Below are 22,944 nucleotides of genomic sequence, written 5' to 3' on the forward strand. Positions count from 1 at the left end.
ATACAGTCAATCCCCAAATTGTAAACATATGTTCCAAACAATTGTTTTTATATCAGCCTGTGTTTATAAGGCTGCATTTTCTCATAGAGAGAACATGTAGATTTTAGTTGGCAACCTGAGCATGCATTCAGGTTTCTACTTAGCTTCAAATGCTGTGTATAGAATTACCATTTCTAGTCATAAAGTCTAACAGACTTCAAATAACATTTAAATTAATAACCTTGGAAGTACCAATTGATGAATGTGGGTTTATGGTCATCACTTAATCTCCTTAATAGCATTAAGAGTAATTTATTATATTCCATTAAGAAAAAAAGACACATCTTCCCTTTCACACATGTTGCATATATGCAGGAGTACATAATAGAACTGTAAAAACTCACCAAATTGTTTGATGCAAACTAGAAATTTAGCTGCGTCTTTATTAATTTGTTCACATATTTATTCTTTCAGCCAGTAATCTATTCATTTGTCATTAGAACTTGCTAAGAGCTAACTATTCTGATAGGAATCATGATAAATCATGTATTTATTATATATAAATCATAAATTTATATATGTTTCTACTCACCACCCAGAAGTTGGGTGAAATGTGTGTTTGTATGTTATATGTAAATGTTTAGATGAGACACCCACTTATTTTCTAGTCTTAGGATGCATGATATCCTTTGTCACGAAAAAAAAAGTTTCAGAACTTGAAATTTATATCCAGAATACCAGGTCAAACACCATTGTAAATTACACCACAGGTGGGAATGTAAATAAGGCAGCTGCTTTGGAAAAGGTTAAGCAGAGTTACCACATGACCCAGCAATTCCACTCCCAGGTATTTACCCAACAGAGATGAAAACTTAGGTCTACACAAAAACATGTACATGAAATGTTCATAGCAGCGATATTTATAATAGCCAAAAAGCAGAAACAAGCCAAATGTCTATCAACTAATAGATAAATAAAATATGGTATATCCATTCAATGAAATATTATTTGGCAATAAAAATTACTGAAGTACTGATCATACTAAACATGGATGAACCTTGGAAATATGTTAAGTGAAAGAAGCCAGTCACAAAAGACTACATATTATGTAATTCTATGTATATGACATGTCCAAAATAGGCAAATCCATAGGGACAGAAAGTACATTAGTGTTTCTTAGGACTATGGTGGGCTGTTGGGGGAAATGGGGAGTGACTGCTAATTGGCATCAGGTTTCTTTTTGGGGTGAGGAAATGTTCTAAGATTGATTTTGGTGATGATGGTTGCCGACTTTGTAAATACATTAAAAACCATTGAATCGTATATTTTACATGGGTGAATGGCATATCAACTCTACCTCGATTATAGTTCAGATATATACCATAGATATATATGGTACAATTTACTATGTTGCAAATTTTGTAGACAATACTGCCTTTAGTCAAGTATCTGGGCTATGGAAGGCACTCTCCAACTATATCATGAAAGAAACAAGACAGAAGGTAAACAAGCCAAAAGCATTACTTGCAAGAAAAATTAAGCAAAATTTGGTATTCTGTCTGTTTAAAGTAAATCCAGCATAGCTGAAATTTGTTTTAATTATCCTCCTAAGAGCCAAGATCAATTCCTGGGAGGGGTGAATTTGTAGAGATGAGGATTTATCCCTCCTAAGCAGTTTCAAAGGACATATTCAGCACCAGGAAACTGAGATAGAGGCTGGACTGAGGTGCTGAGGGTAGAAAATCCTAATGACAGGAGAAAGCTATAGCTGTAACTCTGAAGCTACCTTACCATTCATACATATCAGTGGTTCTCAAATTTGACCAGGCAACATAAACACCTGGAAGACCTGTTAAAACACAGATTACTGGTCCCAAGCCCTGAATTTCTGATACCATAGGCCTGGATGGGGCCTGAGAATTTGCATGTCTAAAAAATTCACAAGTGATATTGATCCTGCTGGTCAGGGGAATTCTGCTGCTTATTCATAAATTAAATGTTTGTAAGTGGGAGATGATGTGAGGTGAGCTAGGGAAAAGTAGAGGAAATGACACACTAAATAAAAATTTTGTAAGTCACTAAACTAACTTACAGCAAAGCTGCCAGCACTGGTGGATTATCTTGGTACCGGGTGAGAGGGGTGATTCAGTGAGTGAGCTTTACTGTCAGGTGATACCCTTAATACCAATTCCTGAGTTAAATTGCTTGTCAGATCTCCTGCCACCTTTCATGTTTCAAATTCACTGATATCGGCATGCCCCTAAAATAGTTCTAGCAACATGTGAGGCCAAGTTGGAAGTCCACTCTTCATTATGAGAGCTTGAATGTATCAAAGACCGCATTCTTCCTGAAACATGTACCTCTCAAGGCCATATCCCTCTCCTACTTAGCTGCAAACTCCACTATCAGATTTATTACATTAGGTTAGTTAAGTAATACATTCAAATGCATGAGCCATTAGGGTGGAAGCACCTGTCCCACTGAACCATAAATATAAATATCCATTTGTCATTATCAACAATTAGTTTATCAGATGAACTAGCTATCACCTTGAAAGGAAATTTCCAGGCTCTATTAGAAGTTACTTTGGTTTTGGTAAGAAAAGTCAGTACAGACTGGATTCATTCCAAGTATTTCACTCTGAAATAAAATGATTAAGATATTTTACTTAATTTACCATGAAAATAAATTAGCAAGAACCATAATGTACAAGAAAGCATTATTAACGAAGAGTACTTTAAACATAGTCTTAGCTGTTTCTCAAATCTACTTTGTGTGACATTGAAGGACAATTTCATTCACTTTCACTCTTTTTAATAAGACTTAGAGCCTCATATAGGTCACAGAATCCTTTCAGAGAACAAAAGCAAAAAATAAACAAAACTCCTTATTGGATAGGAACTGGCCTTAAGTGCCTTGGGCAGAAAAGTAATCTGGATGCTCCAAAGAAAATAGGGTTATGAAAACAAAAATAATTCAGTAGAGAAAGTACAGAAATGTAAAATGTAATCAAGTCTTACTTTTTCTTCAGTTCGCCAGATTTACCAAAGAAATGTGTATCATCTGGAGATAGATGCTTGTTATATGTATTTTGTCAGTATGAATAAACAGATAGGCACACTAGTATAGAGACTGACACTGGTAAATACATGGATTGGGTTACCGTAAGATTTGGAAGTTTAATTTAGAATTCTGTGAGCACAGTGACTTTTGACAACCATTTGCAAAGCCATAAAATACATATGTAATATTTTAATTGATAAGAAATACTGCACTGTAATTGTAACTATTTGATAATTCACTATTACATTTAGTGTATGTTATGGGTTTAAAGCATAAGTGACATTATTAAATACCTTGATACCATAAAAAAAAATAAACTCCTGAAATGTTAGGGCTACTTTAGCAATAATATATAAAACTAAATAGGTTCGGGCTTCCCTGGTGGCGCAGTGGTTAAGAATCCGCCTGCCAATGCAGGGGACACGGGTTTGAGCCCCGGTCCAGGAAGATCGCACGAGCCGCGGAACAACTAGGCCCGTGCGCCACAACTATTGAGCCTGCGCTCTAGAGCCCGTGAGCCACGACTACTGAGGCCACGTGCCACAACTACTGAAGCCTGCGCGCCTGTGCTCTACAGCAAGAGAAGCCACCGCAATGAGAAGCCTGCGCACTGCAACGAAGAGTAGCCCTGCTCGCGGCAGCTAGAGAGAGCCTGCGTGGAGCAACAAAGACCCAAAACAGCCAAAAATAAATAAATTAATTAAAATTAAATAAATAAAATCTTGGGTTTAAAAAAATACTAAATAGGTTAATTATTATTACGATATACTCAACATTTCCAAGTGTTATCACCTATAAAATTTGGTTCTATTTATACTTCTTTTATATAAAATAATAATACTGCTGTTAATAGTCATATATATATACATATGTTTCTCTTTAATACAAAAGTTTTTCTAACCTTGGAGTTGATGGGACAAGATTATATTCACACATACCTTAAAATAACCAAGACCCTTAAAAATAAAAATTGAGCATCATGCTAGATTATATCAATGTGTTTTATCTTATTCTTACTTTTAAAGGAATATTCAACAGAATAGGCATTTTTGTACCTAAAGAATTATAAATTTAACACTGATTAAAATAGTCGCAGAACTATCTACACAATCATGCTGCGGTTTTCGTAAATTTTGGTGTTTCAATGGTGGAAGAATGAACCAACTCTAAAGTTAATTTTTCGTCTTATAAGATTAAGCTGTTTTTGTTTGTTTTATTTTTACTAGTTATATTGGTAGCTTCGATATTAGGTTAACATTGATTTATGTGAGAAATAAAACTTTACATTTAAGGACTTAACATAGAAGGTTTTTTGTTTTGTTTTTGTTTTTGCTCATTTAGTAATCCAATGCAGGCTCGCTTGTCACCAGGCTGGTTGCTCCTAGTGGTAATTAAAGGAAACAGGTTCTTTCCTTCTCATAGCTCCTCTGCTTCCTAGGGCCCTGGAGTCCTTTGCATCCAAACAAAAGAAGAAAGGGAGACGGGGCAAGGAATCTCCACTTCTTAATAGCTTCTTCTCTCATTCTCTTGTGGTAACTAGTTAAATGGTCCTGCCTGGATGCAAGTGGAGGGTGACAGACGAGGTCTCGGTGGGAGCAGTAACTTCCCATAAATACTATGGAAGCTGGAGCACAAATTTTGGTGAACTGTTAGCTGTCTCTGCCACAGGCTATCCTGCCATTGGCAGGAGAGCCAATGTCAGAATAATGCTGAGTGAGAAAGATTTGACCATCTATTGCTGGCTTTTAAAATGGAAGAAGAGCATGAGCTAAGGAATGCAATGGTCTCTAAATGCTGGAAAAGGCAAAAAGCAGATTGTCTCCTAGAAGAAGTAGTGCAGGCCTGCCAACATTTTGATTTTAGTTAGTCCAGTGAGACTCATTTTGGATTTCTGGCCTCCAGAACTGTAAGATGATAAATTTGTGTTGTTTTAAGCCACTATATTTGTGGTAATTTATAATAGCAGCAATAGATATTAGATCACAATTCCTGTTATTATAAATTAGGGGGGAACAGAGGCTTTAGGAAAAAACAGATTTTATTTTTAGGCCAGGTTCATGTTTTGTTTTGTTTTGTTCTTAACAATAAAATTATCTAAAAATATAGAGGCTTCTGATCTAATTCCATCAGTACCAAGTTACAATTACCATACCAAAAGTTCTTTCTTAGACATCACACTCGTCAGCTTTAGTTCTTTTCTTTTCCTCCTTCCCTCTATCTATCTCTATATTTCTCACCCTCTCCCCTTAATATCAGTTGCATTAGGACGATGTGAGATTATAAACTTCTTTGGATTGCAATACTCTTAATCTTTGCCATAGGGCTGAACTTTTCATTCTGTTCTTTCATGAGCCCTTCTTGTAAAATTCCTTTAAGTCACACAAGAAACATCCATTATCTTCATTATGGGTTTTTTTTTTTTTTCTATCTCTTTTTTAGAAAGAACTATAGGTCTGGTAGTTATGTAATTTCCTTACTGAGTTCTGCTGGTGACACTGATGAAATCTGCGTAACATGGGTCTCTTTTCCTAGCCTGTGAGATCAGTTTCTTTGCCGACCACCTCCTGACCATTGAACCAATGCTGCATATTTTAGGTTTTTGTTCTGGTATCACCCCAGTTCAAGGAATCAATCACTGCATTAGTTTGAGAATGTTAACTGTTTTACCAATAACCCCATATGTTTCAGTGGCCCACCAAAATGGGCATTTTTTTCCTCACTCTGTTAACAGCACAACATGGGGATTCACCTAGATGTTATCAGGTTGCGCCCCAAACCTCCCTGAAACTCACAGTCATCTGCAGGAGATAGAGAAGAGAAGGCAGGCTTTCTTTTTAAAACATTTGATATAAGACTAACTCACAGAATTTCTGCTCACATTTCAATGGAAAGAACTAATTACATGGTCCTGTCTAGGTGCAAAGACACTGGGAATATATAGTCTTTTTTCGTAGCATGGGCTCTCCATAGTCAGTTTTATACTATGCAAGGAGGGCTACACATTTTGTTAGACAGTGAGCTGTTTTTGCTACTAATGCATATTCATCATACTCGAAACAGAGTATTTTTAAATTTTTCTTATATATAAAGGTTTTGCTAACTAGGACGATGTCCCTAGCCAGGATGGAAAACCACTGCTTTAGAGGTATTATGCTACATCCTGGGAGGAGGAGTAGCAAGCGTGAAAATGTTGAGTCTTTGGAGAATGAATACTTGAATAGGTACCGAGATAAAGGTCAGAAAAACACAAGGACTGTAATAGGCTCTGGGGGAAAAAAACCCATTAAAAAAAAAAAAAGAAGAAGAAGAAGTACAATGATCCCTGTCCTTTCGGACCTTACAATTTTGTCAAGGAAAAGCATTAAATAAATCATACATATAATTACAAAAGCTGAGAAGTGCTATAGATGAAAAGTCTAAAGTACCATAAGAGAGTTCAAGAGTAAGACTTAATACCAGTTGATGAATTAGTAAGTCGTTTCTCAGAGAAAGAAAGATAGAAGAGGAATGATGGTTAGGAAGGTAAAGAGTAGGGTTGAGTCGCCGCAGGGAGAGGAAAACTGTGTGAAGACATGGAGGCATGTTTCCATTCTGATAGAATGAGGTAGCTGGTAGAAAACCAAAGTCTCTTTCAAGAACAACTGGAAAAGTCACATAAAACATTTAGAAAGCACCAAAGATCTTCAAAATCAACCATGGTAAAGAGGCCAGAAGTCTGGAGAAGTGGGAACTGTGAAGAGGGAAGCTAATATTCCTCAGCAAATGCCTGAGAATATGGGCTTTTCTTGGGCAGAAGATCACTCACTGCTGGAGGACAGGGAAATGATGAGAGATCTCAGCAGTCTTGTAAGGCTGAAAGAAAAAAAAAAAAGCTCTGCAGGGCCAAGATCCAAGTTCCTGATGAGAAGAGAGGTTTGGAGAATTATGTCTCACGCATGGCCAGTTTAACTAGCTAAGAAGAAATCTTCTGAAAAGCATAAGAGTTTTCAATAGTTTCATTGTGCCTAGGGGACAAGAATTAGAGTTCTAGACTTCCAGGAAAAGAGCTCATTCATTTTAAAGCCCTACAGGAGTATGCCCTAGGAGCAGGAGAAATGCAGAAGCAGACAAAATATCATCAAAATCTCAACCCAGAAGTTGGTGATTCTATTAAGGAGATCAGTCTCTATATTTTCTTAGAAGAAGAAAGGAGAGGATAACATAATTTGGAATCTCTATTTTTTTAAAATGCCTAATGTTAGTCAGACATTCTAGAGATGCTGAAAGATCAAACCACATGATTAAACATTTAGAAAACTTAAGAAAATAGAAATAGATTTACAGTGATCTAAATAGTGGAGAAAGCAGACAAGGACATTCAAATAATTATGATTAACGTATTCAAGAAAAGAGAGAAAAACATGCAGAAATAAATAAAATTCTGAAAATTTCTGCCAGAAAATCAAAAACTAAAAAAAAAAAAAAAAAAGAATCAAATGGAAATTTTAGAACTGAAAAATAGCTGCATTTAACAGCATATTGGACATGCAAAAGACAAAACTAGGGGACTGGAATACAGACTTATGGAAACTATCCAGATAAAAAAGAAAAAAAGGAAAAGAAAAGTATGTACAGACCTGCAAGACAGAGTGAAAAGGGCCTAACATACATGTAATTGGAGTCTCACAAGGAAAGGAGAGAGAATGGAGCAGAAGCAGAGAGAATGGTTGAGAATTTTTAAAACTGAGGAAAGATGTCAGCTCAGAGATTCTGGAAGCACTGTGAAACTCAATCAGTATACATAAAAAGGAAATCACATTTAGGCACATAACAAACTGCTGAAAATCAAAAACAATGAGAAATTTCTGAAAGCAGTTTAACGAAACAGAGGCAGGAAGAGTTTGCCACATTCGAGGAAAAAAATTTAAAAGTCAAACTTAAACTTCAGTTAAAAAAAATAAATAAATAAAGGAGGAGTGATTCAATAGGAGGCTGCAAAAGGAAGAAACAGGTAAAGTTATAGAGAATCTTGAAGGATTTTAGATTTTATCTTAGGGTAAGAAAAAGTCATTGAAGTCATTGAAGGACTGAATTTGGGAACTGCATGATCAAATATGCACAATTAAAAGTTTACCTTTGCAGTTTTGAAGAGAATGGATTGGGCAGGAAGCAGAAATAGTGGAGATCAGGAATCTGGTTACAAGAATTAGGAGCAAAAAATATTAAAGATGGAGGCACATTTGGAATGACCAGGCACAAGTTCAGAGAACAGCTACCAGCAAGGTCTCCATGTGGTGAGTGAGATCTTGTAAAGATGCCTCTAACCAGTGGTTGCTGGGATCCCGTCAAGACCGAAATTACTGGACAGGGTCCAATGATCAGTGATCAAGTCTGTGGGGAATTAAAGGCTGCCAAGGTGAGGATCTAGCAATGTGATACTGCTCATAGATCCTGAAAAGATACTTTGTCCATCATTTTGTTTTTATCTGTATAATTTTAAAGATGTTGAGGCTACATACAGTCACAATGCAGATAAAACATCTAATTGGATTAATGGAAGTTAAGGAAAATAACAAGTGTTACGCACTTATTCGTGTCAGACACTGTGTTATATGTTTTATATATATATATATATCATCTCACTGAATTTTCACAACCACCATGTGAAGGAGGTCTTATATCCCTTATACAGGTGAGAAAATTGAAGCTAAATTTAAATGATTTGTTGAGGGAAACAGGGATTATCAAACTTGTTTAGGAAGGCACACTGCCAAATAGCAGCATTGGAAATAAACAGAGGTCATGGACTTTAAAGCCTGTGTGGTATTTTTACTCTATCTTGCTCTTTAGATCTTCACAACCTTGTTCAGTTTTCAGGAAAGACTGAAGTGAAGGCAGAATTTAGGTTCTACAGAAAGTTAGGCTGGTAAAGGTATCATCATTGCTGCCTCAGGTTGTAGGACCACAAGGTAGGGTAATAAAGAGACGGTGACTCAGCTTCAATGATTACTATGATCGTTTTTTGCCCAACTTGGTGAGTCACATATAATTTTGTTTTATGATGATGTCTGCTAACAAGAATGGTAAAATATTAATAAGCATACATAATTCCACAGAACAAGGTCATCACAATGATAGAAGAAATAAAACAAGAGACAATTACAACATTTTAGAAAAAATATATAGAATCTAATCATTTTTCTTTGTTTCTAACAGTTTGTGATTGTTTCTGTGTATAAACCTCTAAACGTGGCACCACCCTTAGTCAGTTTTCAGTTAACACTGAGCTGTAATTATGGGAAATAGTATTATCCAATTTTAATCTTTAATGAAAGATTATGTGATGCATGGAAAATCCTACACGTCGCATAAGACATTGTTTGGGAAGAGGGACTTGAAATAGAGAGAGATACAGTGATGCATAAGAATGCCTTTAATAAACGTGACCTAATACCTTTGCTACAGATTCCAAACTCAGTATCTTAAGAAAGATGACTAGTCTTGAGAAGAGTCAGGAAACTGTTGAATTTCTTAAAAGGTGAACGTAGAGGCTTGGACAGACTTTTACTCTTATAGCCCCTGACACAGTCTGCCTAATTTCCATGAGACCAAACAAAATCCCCATAAATGACCTAGTTATAGTCTAGGCCAGACTGAGGGAAGTTCATGGAAGCTTTGCCAGATTGGCTAAGAAAAATCAATCACTCATCTGGGGACCATGATTCTAGGAGACTTTATGGTGTTAAGAAATGTATAACTGTGTATATGGTGGACGGATGTTAACTAGACTTGTTGTGATGATCATTGAATCATTATGTTGTATACCTGAAACTGATATGTTAAATGTCAATTATATCTCAATTAAAATAACAAAAAGAAGGAACGAACCCATCTGGAATGAGATTAATATCCCCATTCTGCCACTTACCAGTGTGAAACCTTTTCAAGTTTACTGAGATTTTATTTGCTTAGTTTACTAATGTGAAAAATAGAAATAGTAGTAGGACCTATATCCCATGGAGTTATTGAAGTGGTTAAATGAGTTAATGTATATAAACTGAGAACACTGTCTGGAAAATACTCCATAAACATTAGATACTATATTCTCATCATCATCATTTTAATGTTATTGTTAATATGTCACATGACCAGCATTTCTCTGTTCTTTCCAACTTTCCCTTTGGGATTTCTATTTTCTCAGACTGCTTAACTATTTTACTCCTCTTTCTTAGTCATTATTTTCCATCTTTATTTTTCCATGTTTTTTCCTTCCTCTTTCCCTCATTCCCTTTCTTCCTCACTTCCTTCCTTTCCTTTATAACTCCACGTTTTAAATTATTTTAAATTTAATATTTGACATGCACAAAATAATAAAATATTTATTACAGATTGTAAACTGAAATGAATAATCATAAACTGAACACTTCCATACCTACCACTCAGGTTAGGAAATAGAGCATTACCAGGACACCTTGAAAGCCCCTGCTTGCCTTGCCCTGGTTCCATCAACCCTTCTCATTTACCATGAATTCACTAATATCGAACTTTTTCTTTGCCATAACGTTATCTCTAAGTATTTTTTTGTTTATTTTTTATTTTTTTTAATTTGGCCGCACTGTGGCTTGTGGGATCTTAGTTCCCCAACCAGGGATCAAACCCAGGCCTCGGTAGTGAAAGCGCCTAGACCTATCCACTGGACCACCAGGGAATTCCTAATCTCTAAGTATTTTTATCTCCTATGTCTGTATTTCCAATCAATCAGTGTACTGTTTTATGGTACACGTTTTAAAATTTTATATAAATGGAATTGTACTGTATATACTCTTCCATATTTTATTTCCCTGCTTAATCTCATGACTCCAAGGTAGATTCATGCTGAGTTTAGCTAAAGACCATTCATTGCTGTTGCTGGTTAACATTCCATTGTATAAATTTACCACAAGTCTCTGAACCATTTTATTGCTGATAGATCCTTACGTAGTTCCTAATTCTTTATTCTCACCAACAGTGTTTCTGTGAACATTTTTGCACCTGTTTCTTGGCTCACACATTTGAGAATTTCTTTAGCATACAATCCTAAGAATGAATTGTTGAGTAGTTGGGCATGCACAATTTTACTAGATAATGCCAAATTATTTTTCACAATAGCTATCATGCTTCACATCCCAACTAACAATGTATAAGAATATGGGCTATCCAGAGCCTCACTTACACTTGATAGTATTTTTTTTTTTTTCCTGCTACAGCAAGAACTTAAAATGAAATTTACCTGGAATTCAGAGTCTAAGAATCTACAGTATTTTGCTAGGCCTAAAGACATGTATTGTTTTATCATAGTTAGCAGTTTCATCTTTGAAACTTCTAATATTTTTACAACTTTGGTAGCTGAGACTATTGGAAATAATAGTTTGTAAAAATTAAAATTTTTCAGTAACATAATTGGTACTCCCGTGATCAAGCACATAAAAGAAAAAAAAAAAAAGAATGTAACACAGCGGGTTATATGGTTAGACAGCTGGAAACATAACATTGCTATATGAGGATGTTGTCAAGCTGAAGGGCATTCTCTATAGAAAGGTTAGGGATCAAGGATACAGAGATGAAATTCCTCTGCCATGATTTTTTGGAAATAGTATTGAGTCATGCCAGCTAAGCTTGGTGTGAAGGACGACTTGTCTCAAACCATTTGCATTCTATGGCTCTTTTAAGTCCAATGACAATGGCTAAAAAATCAGATGAAATAATTTGCACTTTCTATTGAAACTGTCTGCATATGTTTCCAATAATTAATGCTTAAAAAAATCTATTTCTCTATATTTAATATTCTTTATAATAGAAATTACTGTGGTGTCCAATGTTAGAGAAGTATAAAGTTTGGTCTCATTAGCAAAAAATATATATGTATATGCTTGGGGGTGGGGTTGGGCGAAGACTGCTTGGGAAGCAAGAGTCTTACAAAAATTATCAGGCCCACAAAAATTCCATTTGGGCTGCCAAATTTGCATTAGTCCCGCCCACAGTTTGAAATGTCACCCCGCCCTCTCTTTGCCATCTGCACCACCACCTACTGATTCCTATGTCTCTAGTCTTAGAGAACAGAAGCATCTGCCTATGACAGGCACATTCAGAATTGCCCCCCAAACACAGATTCAAATGAAAAATTTAAAAAGTATATTAAAGAAAAGTCAGGATGTATATTTCTCTTAAAGTCAGAACTTTACCATCATAAGGCTTTCAAGCTGGTTTCTTTTTCCCTGATTCTTTCCGTTTCATAAGCATACAAAAAAAGAGAGTGTTACCATGATAGATCTAAAATCACTTTGCTGGATTAGTAACATAAAACCTGTGCAAATTTCTTCACTTGTTGGTAATTAAATAATGCAGGTATTTTCCACTGATAACTTGCCATTTATTAATTGATTCCTTCAATACATAGTTTGGGCCATATGATACGTAGAAGATCAATAAAATGTTTTCTCTGCTCCTGAAGACCGTGATCTACGCTAGTGCGATCTAATAGAGATATAATGTGTGGCAAATATGAACATTGTAAATTTTCTAGTAGCCAGGTTAAAGGGAGTAAAACAAAAAAGTGAAATTAATTCTAATAATATACTTTATCTCAATAGATTTGAGATGTTACAATTTCAACATGTAATCAAAATAAAACATTTTATTGTGATACTTTGTATTCTCTTTCTGGTACTATTTTCAAAATGCAGTGCATATTTTACATTTACAGCATAATTCAGCTTGGACTACCCACATTTCAAGTGTTCATTAGTCACATGTGGTTAGTGGCTACTGAACTGGACAGTATAGTTAGCAGACAGATGCTATTCATTCATTATTCCAGGGTGAGGAAAATAGCAAATAAATAAATACAGTGCAATCAAGGTGTGATGCAAATGACGAGGGGTATTTACAAAGAAACCAGTTAATCTTAAGAGACTGGGAAGGTTTTCTAAAAAAATTTTAAGCCAAGGACTGGTTGATGAACAGGAGTTTTACCAGCAAAACAGAGAAGCACTGGGGGGGTGCGGGTGGGGGGAGAGAGAGAGAGAGATATCTCCAGACCAAGAGAATAACATGTGACACACTGAGGCTCTGAAATAAGTCCAGTAAAGAGAAGGACATGCACTAGATATGGCAATTGATTATGTATAGTGGATGAATGTTCAAGATGCAATGTAGAATGGAGCGATTCTGGGGTTAGGAATGAGGGCAAAATTTTAGCCAGAACTTGAAGAATGTGTTGTTGTTTTAAAAATGGATGAGGATTAGGAAGGAGAGGTGGTTTCCCAGGCAGAGTATAAACGTTAAAGCTGTAAAAACAGCATGGCAATATGGGAAATTTGAGGTAGTTCCTTCAGGCTGATAACTAGGGTGTTGTTGGAAATGGCAGGAAATGAATCAAAAGAGCAACACTGGCGCCAGATCACAAAGGGCTCTGTTTGCCAGGATCAGTGTGAATTTAGTGCCATAGATGAGCTGCTGTCGAAGAGCAAGCCAAGGTCATGATCAGGTTGGCACAGTAGAGCCATCCTTCTGCATTGTACAGGTCCTATCAGAGGGCAGGAAGACTGCAGGGAAATGTCATTTAAGAGGCCCACAATCTCTCAGAACTGCCTTATTTCTGTTATCTGAAGAATTTTTTATGTAGTAATATTAGAATTCTTATTTGACTGTTGTCTGGTCATTTAGGCATGTGGATAATCATGAAATTGAAGACTTCTGATTGTTTCCACGTGTTAGTCAGGTTGGGCTGCCATAACAAAATACCATAGATTGGGTGGCTTCAACAACAGAAATTTACTTTCTCACAGTTCTGGAGGCTGGAAGTCCAAGATCAGGGTGCCAGCAGGGTTGGGTTCTGGTAAAAACTCTCCTCCTGGCTTGCAGATGGCTATCTTCTTGCTATGACCTCACGTGGAGGGGAGAGAGATCTGGTGTCTCTTCCTCTTCATATCAGGATACAAGTCCTACTGGATTAGGGCTCTACCCTTATGAGCTCATTTGACCTTACTCACTTCCTCAAAGACTCTATCTCCAATACAGTCACATTGGGAGTTAAGGCTTCAACAGATGAATTTTGGGAATACACAATTCAGTCTATAGCATAGCCCGAGCAGACCAAAACACTTAGCCTTGATCTTTAGGTACAGACCACCTTGGGTCCTAGATATCACCCTGTTTTCTGGCAGGGGTAACAGGAAAAGTCCAAAATCTGAGCATGTCAGCCTCAAACGAGCCTCAAATGTCTATTATTTTCCTGAATAAACCTATGAAGAAGATTATTACATTTTCTTATATACCAATTAATCATATTTTAGGTACCAGAGTCTTGCAAAACAAAGAAAATTCTTGCTTCTTGATCCCTATATTGTTGCCTTGCAACCTGGTACTTTACGACTTTAGCCTTTGTCACTTTGCCTTTTCTTATCTTGCAATTCCAATGAAAACCATTCTTTTGATAATAGAATCCAGTATCCTAGAAGCTGGACACACACATGGTACCTTCTAAGCATGTTTGCAATTCATTGCTTGGTTCTGATTGGTTTTCAGGTTCTGACGGGGTCTTTTTCTTAATGTTTATTTATTTATTTATTTAGTTGCACCAGGTCTTAGTTGCAGCAGGCGGGCTCCTTAGTTGCAGCTCCAGGGCTCCTTAGTTGCGGCTCACCAGCTCCTTAGTTGTGGCATGCGAACTCTTAGTTGCAGCACACAGGTGGGCTCTAGTTCCCTGACCAGGGATCGAACCCGGCCCCCTGCACTGGGAGCGTGCAGTCTTATCCATTGCACCACCAAGGAAGTCCCTCTGACTGGGTCTTGATAAACCATATGCATTCTTCAAGGTCTATCTTATATGCCACCTACTAAATAAAGAATTCTCTCATTTCATTCACTGGAAATGACTTCTCTTTCATTTGAGCTCTATATGATTTATTGGTATATTTTAAATAATAAGCTTTCATCTTCTAAGTTTTGTCTTATATTTTTTGTAACAGGATTGCAGCTTGCATTTGACACACTACAGTCTGGTTGACCGTGAAAAGAATTGTAAAGAAAAAGTTTTGGCATTAGGATGGTAAAGGTATATGTGTGCCCCCCTTTGATAGTGGTCATAAAGGAGTTTGCTGATGAAGGGACACTTGATCAAAGACCTGAATGAAGTGAAGGAGCAACCTATGGGACCACTGAAGGACAAAGGGGTCCAAGGAGTGGGTTCTTAGACCCTAATGCAGGTGCTCCTTGCCTCGGCAAAGGAATAATAATGAGGCCAGTGAGCCTGTAGCAGAGCGAGCAGTAGTTGGTGAGTGCATCAGAAAGGTACCTAAGGACGAGATGAAGAGGAGCCTCCTAGACCACAGTGAGAGATACGGACATTATTGTGAGTATACTGTGAAACCATTGCAGGGCTTAAGCACAGAGAGACATAATATGACTTATCTTAAAAATATCATATTGACAGGTGTGTGTGTGCAGAATAGATTTAGAGTGGACAAAACTAGTATCAGGGAAACCAGTTAAGAGATTATCAGGCAAAAGATGATAGTGGCTTAGATTCAAGTGGTGGTAGAGGAGATAGGTGGAAAGCAACCAGATATTGAGTGCACTTTGAATTTACAGATGGTCAAACCTGCTGATGGATTTGAAATTAAGTATTAGTTTAAGAGTGGAGTCAAGACTGATGTTGGAGATTTGCAGCTGAACAAGTGGGTAAGGTGAACATTTATGGAGAGAGAAAAGGCAGGAGGAGGAATAGGCCTGGGGTAAGGAATGTGATTTCCTTTTTAGGTATGCCAGTTTTGAGGGGGCATGTTAGTTTTAAGACTTCAATTTGTCATGCAAGTGGAAATGTTGAGTAGGCCATTGGGTATGTTTGTTAGAGCTCAAAAGTGAGGTTTGGATGGTAGATAGACATTTGTGAGGTTTGGCCTACACATAGACACTTGTGGCAAAGAGGTAGCATATACTCAGATTTATACACTGTCCTGGGGAACCTTACTGGCTTCCGCTGTGGGATGGTTGGTCTCACCATGTTTCTAGTGAGATGGGCTCTGACCCTTTGTTGCACCCTATTGACACTCTCTAAGGCTCTTCATTCCAGGCATTTGTACTTCCTTTGCAGAAAACCTCTAAGGCTTTACCTTTTACACCAAGCTTCCCATTCCCCCAGGGCACCTCCATCTAGACACCTCCTTCCTTCCTTGGGATGGATCACAAAGACGAATTCTCCAACAGTGTTGCAGCCTCTTCCATGATCTGCCCAGGAAAATGAGGTACTAACTCCAAGTATTTTTAGTTTCCTCTGATACTTGTCTTGATATTTCTACGGTGTTTTTCAAACTCACACAATGTCATGGAGAAAGGGAAAATATTTTTCCTTTTTCTCTCCTGTAATTTCTCCTTGCTCCCAACCTTAGAAACCTCTTTAAAACATTTTCTTCCACAGGTGGCAAGACTCACTTACTTGATGTTTCTCTCTCACAAGAGATCTAATATTCCAACTCAGAGGGCTGAAATCTTAGTATGCTAACGGACATCTAAAGAATTTAGAAAATCCTTTTCTTTATCAAAATCACCTGGAGTTTAGACAGTTGTCTTGCAAGACACACACACACACCCAAAACTACTTTTGTTCTTAAAAACTGAACAGTTACTTCTTTCTCTTTCTTTAACAGCCCCAATTCTTCCCCTCCCACCACCAACACCCACCCCGCCACACAGACATACACAAAGATAGCTGATTGGGAGAAGATTACATAGCACAGAAAGATGAGAGAAAAGCACCTTAAGATATTTTAAAGGATTATTACATCTACCACATGGGTGAGTATGTATGAAAAATTTTAAATTCCTTTTAATATAGTATAAGCCTCATTGGACACTGATTTTGTTTCCCTTTTTTCCTTTAATTTAAAAACATTTACTGAGTACCTATTGTGGTCCAAGCACTACCCTGGGTGCTATATAAACAGGGATGAATGAGATAAAAGAGGTCCCTAGCCTCACGGAGAAAAGTGTTAGGAAGAAAAACATAGGACAATGGGATAACTAATATAGCACTCAGGATGCTTCCTGTTTCAAGTTACTGGAAAAAAAAATATTTTTTGTCAGTAAGGACATTTATTACCTCACATGATATGAAGTCAAGGGCTAGAAAAGTTCCTGGACGATTAATTCAAGAGCTCGGTTACCTCATCAGTTATAGAAATCTTTCTTCTTTGCCATTTTCAGCATGTTGGCCCGTCATTTTTGCCTAGATATCTCAGGGTTCCAAAAGAGCTGAGAGAGTCTCAGATGTCAGATATCCTGGGGTAGTAAAGGGGGCATTCTTTTTAAGAGATACAGTTTTCTAGAAGTGTAACGCCTTGTCCCCACCCAGAGCTTCCTGTGAATTGTTTGATAGGCTTATGCCTAAACTGATTGGCAATAGTCTGAGATAGTCCTGATGGCCTTACATTAACCGAGCCATGCCTTGGGGCTGGGAAGAGTCCAGTCTCCCTTGAAGACTCTGTTCTTCTAGTGGATGTGAAGATTCTGTTACCAAAGAAAAATAACTGTATAATAAGCAAATAAGAGTGTCTGCTACAGTGAAAGGCTGGTTTGGAAGGAGTGAGAGCTCCAAGAAATCTCTCTGAGATAAAATTGAACTAAGATGTGACCGATGAGAAAGACACAGACACAGAGAAATCCGGGGGAATAGTACTGCAGGCAAAGTGAAGAGCAAGAGAAATGGACCCAAGATGGGGAAAAGTTAGATGTGCTTGAGGAACGTACGAAAGACAGTGTGACGGTCAGAGAATATCAGGGAGAGTGCATGAGAAGAGGACCAAGAAATAAGCACTAACTAAAGCTCCAATATCTTGTAGGCCACTGGAAGGAGTTGGTTTTATTTCTACTGGTAACTGGGAGTCATTGTAAGATTTTTAAGCCTGGGCAAGTTTTAAGCCATTTTAAAATGGTCAATCTGGTTGCTGTAGAGGGACGAACTACACTGAGCCAAGAGTAAAAGCATTTAAGAAGCTAAGGTAGTAGAACAAGCAAGAAATGATAATAGCTAGGATGACAGTAGTGTGTTAAAGATGGTGAGCAGGAGTCAGATGCCAAGTGTATGTTGGGATGATGCTGACATGACCTACTAAGGGATCATCTGTCAAGGATATGGAAAAGAGAGAAACCGAACATAACTTCTGAATTTGACGCTTGAGCAAATGAGTTGATATTTGTGGGGATTTCTTGAGGAGAAACTGATCTTGTTGACCTGGGGATAATCAAAAGTTCTTTTTTGGGCATTTTGAGTTTGACATGCCAATTACACCCTAGTAGAAATATGAACAGAGAGTTGAAAATGTGAGCCTAGAGATCTGGACAGGGTTCTCAGATGTGGATTTTAATTTGGGGGACTGGGTAAGATCACCTAGAAAAAAGTTAGATGGAGAAGAGTGTTAACAACTATATCCAAAGTCATGTAAATGAAAAATATTGCCTGCTATATCAGTAAACAAAGGATGTTGCAGCCACCGAGCCATCACATTACAGCTGCCCTGATGGTGAGGCCTGAGGGAACTCAGGATGAGAAAACACTGAATATTGGCCCCAGATAACTGAGGTGCATATCAAAGGAATGATTTCAGTCAGCCCAGACTCTTGTATCTTCCCATACAGAGAAGAGCGCTAAATTCCTTAACTTGAGATATCTGGGTTTCTTTAATTAACGGTAATCTTTTGATGTTCCAGCTACCTTGTCTTTTTTGCAAAAGCTCCTATATATCCTGGCTCCCCGACCTTGACTCTTTGGAGCAGTGCCTCAGAGTGATCTGAGAGTCCTGTCTCCCGGGCTTGAGGTCCTCAGAATGTCTGCCAAATAAAACATAACTCTCAACTTTTAGGTTGTGCATTTTTTTTTCAGTCGACAGGCATACTAAAATGTAGAGTTTTATCAGATGAGTAAAGTTAAGCAAAGTAACCCAAAGAGGAGCTACCAATAAGGTGAGACGAAAATCAAGATATTGTGGCATCTTGGAAATCATAGAAGGAAGTGCTTCAGGGTTGAGAGGTAATCAACTTTGTCAGTGCTGCAGAGTGGTGGAGTGAGAGAAGGACTTTGGATTGACCAATGGCTTCCGCAAAATGGGGGTTTTTGATGACTTTGATAATGGCCTTTAACACAGTCAGCTCTATTTAAAGAGTTGTTGAGTTAAAATGATATTTCTGGTCTGGTTTGCCTTATTCACTCTCTCACTATTGTCCCAAACTCCAATTGTGATTGACATCTGAAATGTAAACAGTTTTAATGTAACACAATACATATTTTTACTGTATGTGGCCTTAATGATTAGCCACTCTTATACAGCTTGATTTAACATATTGTTGGGAGTAATTCTCCATAGATCTCTTGGATTTCTGTACACCCTGCTAGCAGTAGAACTGACAGCCTTTTTTCTGGACTGTCTTCCCAAGGATGTTTGTACATATAGGGAATAATCTTTGAAATTGAAGATAGTGTCTCCCTCTGGAGCAAAAAGCTGGTTTGCTTACTGTTGTGTGTAAATGTGTCTCCTACTGGGGCAAAGGTCAGTCAGACTTAATGTCCATTTTAAAGGACTTGTTCCCTAAGCTCAGGACTCCTCTCCAATAATGTAACCCACTGTGTGTATGGGTAACATTTGTCCCTCTTCAAATCTCCCTGTAGGAAGTGGGGCACAGACATAAATACTGATACTCTAATATCGACTCATACCACAAGTAATAAAGTCCTCTGTCTTTGACTCAGAAGTCTCATGTCTTTTGTCAGCAACCATGAAACTGTGGCAGGCCAACTTGTTAGCTTGCAAGTATGATAAAATTTCCAACCTACTTGACACATATTATGTACCTCAGTGATCTAAGCTGAAGATCATGAAAACAATGATTTCTTTCTAGCTTTTAATATTTAGCCCCCAATAATTCTCCCATTACATAAAGTTTTTGCTCTATGAAAACGTATAGAAACTGTGCACTTTCAAGCCTTAAGTAAATGATTTTGACTGCTATTTCCCCTAGAAAAAGAGCTGTTAATTGCAAACATTTGGTAAAATGAGGTATCTTGAACAGACATAGGGCGTATATTATAATAGGATTTCTAAAACTCTCCACAGATTCTACCAACACTTGAAGTTTATATTCTACTTTTTTCTTGAACTAGAAATGAAATTATGATGTTTTGAAATTGACACATTTGTGTCTGTGAAGAAAATACTGCCATTCTGTTGTAACAAATATTGCTTCAATAATATATGATGATTTATTTTATCCATTCTCACATACTCAGAATAATACATTATAGAGCTAGAAGAACCTCAGAGAACATAATTTCTAACTCTTACTTTTGCATATGAAGAAACAAAAACTCAGACATGCTAAGGAACTTGCTTTTGTTCGTTATAATACAGGAATGAATTCAGACTTCTAATTGTTAGGTAATTTCCCCTTCCACAGTGCTTTATACACTTGTTCCCTCTGTTCTCTCTTCCCTGTTAATCTCTTAGTGCCAAGAAGGAGGGATGTTTTGAAAAACAATGTATTTTGAAGAGGGAAATAACACAGAAGAGAGGTAAAAGGAAAGGGTAAAGTTTACAGCTGTGGTTCCCCAGTCTCCTATGGTCTGCTATTGCCAGCAAATTCTACTTAAAAAACAACCCATCCAATCTGGAATTTCATAATTCTGCTTACTTTCAAAAACAAAAGTCCTATTGGCTAGGAATTCAGAGAAATTATGAGCAAATCATCAACACAGAAGGGATGTTGGGCATGTTACCAGCATTGCAACATCCATTTATTCCTTTAATTAGTTCCCTGGACTGGTCAGTTGAGAGAATAAAGCAAATCCGTGATTATTTGGGATAAAAATTTAGGTGCTTGACACACACACAAAAATTTTCCTTAACAACATGTTTTTAGGCATACATAGACATAGAATAAGAATCCTTTTGCAACTAGAAACACCACAAGACTTAACAGCCTAAATCAATTTAGATTGGGTCTAATTTGTCTATATTTTTTGTGGAGAAGATACAAATTTAAAATTTGTATTTTTCTCTTAAGTACAATAACAATATTTTATTTCATGTTCCAAAGTTGATTATAATTCCTCTTTTGAATCCACCAGGAAGCTTCCATATATCATTTTTTCCTTTTATGTGTAATCTTGTTTACGACTCTGTTTGTGGAGCAGCTTGACTTTAAGAATGATTGATTTCTATCTCTAACCAACCTTGAGAATTTTATTTTAAATCAACTCCAATGAGCTTCTAATTTTACTCTTACCTCAGAGCTGTAAAGCTACCCCGTCTAATCAGCAACAGAAATAATATTATCTAGTAAGTTCTTGATATCTGGCTGGTAACTAGGAAGTTTATCCACTGCCAGCTAAACAGTGAGAACTATTTTTACAGACATCAGTCATTTCTATGTTTAAATGAGAAGCAACAGTGTGGAGAGTCAGAGCACAGCTGTTAACAGCTGTTATGACAGAGACAGTTTTTCCTTAAATTAGCAGTAGCATTAGATCCTATTGTTAGTTAAGACCACTTCTTGTGTTTCCTAGGTTCATAAGACTTTTAAACGTACTTGAATTTGTATAGTTAGGAAACCATGAGTGAACAAAGATTTCCTTATCTAAACCAACATATACTTGAACTCGTTGTGATTTGTTCAATCAGCTGAACTTCTAAAATAATATATGCAGAATAAACTCTCACGTTGCACCTAACAGAGATTGAGTTAGATATAACATGCTTATTCCTTAACTTGCCAATAGATGCCACTTATTATTTAATAAGTGAGATTCAGTTTCACAGCACAGCTAAACTTAGATGAGGTTTCATTATTCATGGAGAGACAAACCAAAATGGATTTCTCATGAAGTGTTAGCCAGTTAAAGTGAGCCTCTGTAAGATAATCATACATTATCCTCACATCTCAAAAGCTGTGACAAAATGCACAGTGTTCTGTCTTGTGGTCATTTTATACTTAATTCAAAGGCTTGCTCATTCTCTCTTTTAAAGTCTCCTGCTTTCTTCATTGTAGTGTGGTGCCTCACTCCAAGATAATCTTGCCAGCCTGTCATTTCTTCATTACCAAACGTAAGTGAAAATACCTGAATATTTTTTTTCTGGCTTTCTCTAGGGAAATCTTGACCCAGTACTTCAGTTTTTATACTCACTCCCTTCTTAGCTGCTGTGATTCACTCATGTTGGTTTTATGCCATTATACTACCAATAAACAAAACCATCCACAGCATTACCACTAAGTGATTGCATGTGTGTGTATTCATATTTTAATCTTTTTTGATATTGTGAGCCACTGTTATATTGAAATCAATATGGATTAATCTCTATTATATTGTTAAATTATGGTTAGCCAAATTTCTAAAATATTGATAAATGGATAAATATATAGCACTTAATCAAAACATTGTTACTCACAGAAATATATATATATGTGCTTTTTCGAAATTAAATGATCAAAGGAATTCACTAAAATGGGGATTAGGAAGTTACCTTAGCAAACCTATTTACAATTTAGTAGGATCTTATTATCAATGAATCATTTAACTGCTCTAGACAATTTGTTTTTAAACTGAGCCTAAATTATTTGCAATAAACTAGAATACAGGCAGTTCAAAGTTACCGATTTTATTTAAACTTACCTACCAACATTAATTTATTTTCAAGTTTGAAGCAAATTATTAAAAGTTAAATTGTCATTGCAAAACATGCAAGCATTCTATATCTGTTACCTACCCTTTTATAACTGGCTTTTTTCTTCTCAACTGTTACCTAATAGTCTGTCATAAACACTGCTGTAAAACTAATTTTCTTAAATTACAGGTATTGTATCATTATTCCGTTGGAAAACATTGAGTACAATTTTTTC

At 36.8% G+C, this 22,944-nt stretch overlaps 1 long non-coding RNA gene across 1 annotated transcript in view; it reads left to right on the forward strand.

Annotated features, from left to right (window-relative positions):
• The first annotated feature begins 2,606 nt into the window (after positions 1-2,606).
• The window catches only part of LOC309666299, a 157,711-nt gene continuing 137,373 nt past the window's right edge, over positions 2,607-22,944 (forward strand). Inside the window, exon 1 of the long non-coding RNA XR_014267023.1 lies at positions 2,607-22,151. This is a non-coding gene — a long non-coding RNA (uncharacterized lncRNA). The remainder of the gene's footprint in view (positions 22,152-22,944) is intronic.

This window comes from Balaenoptera physalus, assembly GCF_965194825.1.
Source record: "Balaenoptera physalus genome assembly, chromosome: 8".
NCBI lineage: Eukaryota > Metazoa > Chordata > Mammalia > Artiodactyla > Balaenopteridae > Balaenoptera > Balaenoptera physalus.